Raw genomic sequence first — 1,056 nt, forward strand, 5'->3', positions numbered from 1 at the left:
TTTACTTAGGCATGCTTTCTTTTTTTTGTATTGTCGGGAGAGATGGAGAGACTTCCTTCATAGCCGGCCGACTGGTTACCTTCATGTCCTTATCTTTAATTACAATCCCAAGTTGTTCTATGTTGGTCAGATTATTTTGGGGGATATAGGATGACCTTATTTTCTTCTCTCCTTTTGAATTCTTTTTGAGTTTTTTTTTTTGCATTCTTTTTGTGGGAGCTTTTCTCTCTCTTTTTGTATTCTTTTTGTAGGAGAATTGATTTTGATTTTTTTATTATATATTTTTATATTTTTATATTTTTGTTTTCGTTACTCTCAGCTTAGCGATTGTAACCATTGACAAAGTTAGGTGTGGTTACCCGTGATAGATTTTCACGTTGTCGGCATTGATGGGCTCAGGAAGATCTTCTCCTTTCAGACTGTTGAGCCGGAGGGCACCTCTTGGGAGCACCTATTGAATGATCAGTAGTCCGTCCTTCGAGGGTTTGAACTTTCCTCTAGGATCTGACAGATGCAGCGGTAGGATATGTTTTATGACCATGTCACCGACTTTAAAGCTCCTCTTTCGGAGCCTCTTGTAGTAGGCCCGTGCGATCCTTCTTTGTTAGTATTGCGAGTGGCTTAGCACACGCATACGCTTTTCGTCTGCCAGATGTAGTTGATCGTATCTTACTTATTACCACTCACCTTCTTCGACTTCATTTTCCAAGCACGACCGTTGCTCTATGCTGTTGGAGCCATCCCATCCACCATCAATCAAATGATTAAATTCCCTTTGGAAAATTGAATCGTTTCTGTACTGGCCGAACCGAAAATTGTTCTACCGGTAGCGGTTAACATTCCAGAACCTGACATCCTAGTAATAGTCGTCCAGCACATGGAGGGTGACATACCATATCACAGTTTCAAGTTCAAAATTGTGAACTCCATCGCCAACCCATGCCCACTTACTGTCGAATATGTCATCCCCCCGGCTGAACGACTAATTTTGAACTACTGTACCGAGTTCCATGAGAGAGGTATGGTAGTGAAGCAAGCTCGTACCAACGAGTGATG

This window comes from Magnolia sinica, chromosome 5 (assembly GCF_029962835.1).
Source record: "Magnolia sinica isolate HGM2019 chromosome 5, MsV1, whole genome shotgun sequence".
Taxonomy (NCBI): domain Eukaryota; kingdom Viridiplantae; phylum Streptophyta; class Magnoliopsida; order Magnoliales; family Magnoliaceae; genus Magnolia; species Magnolia sinica.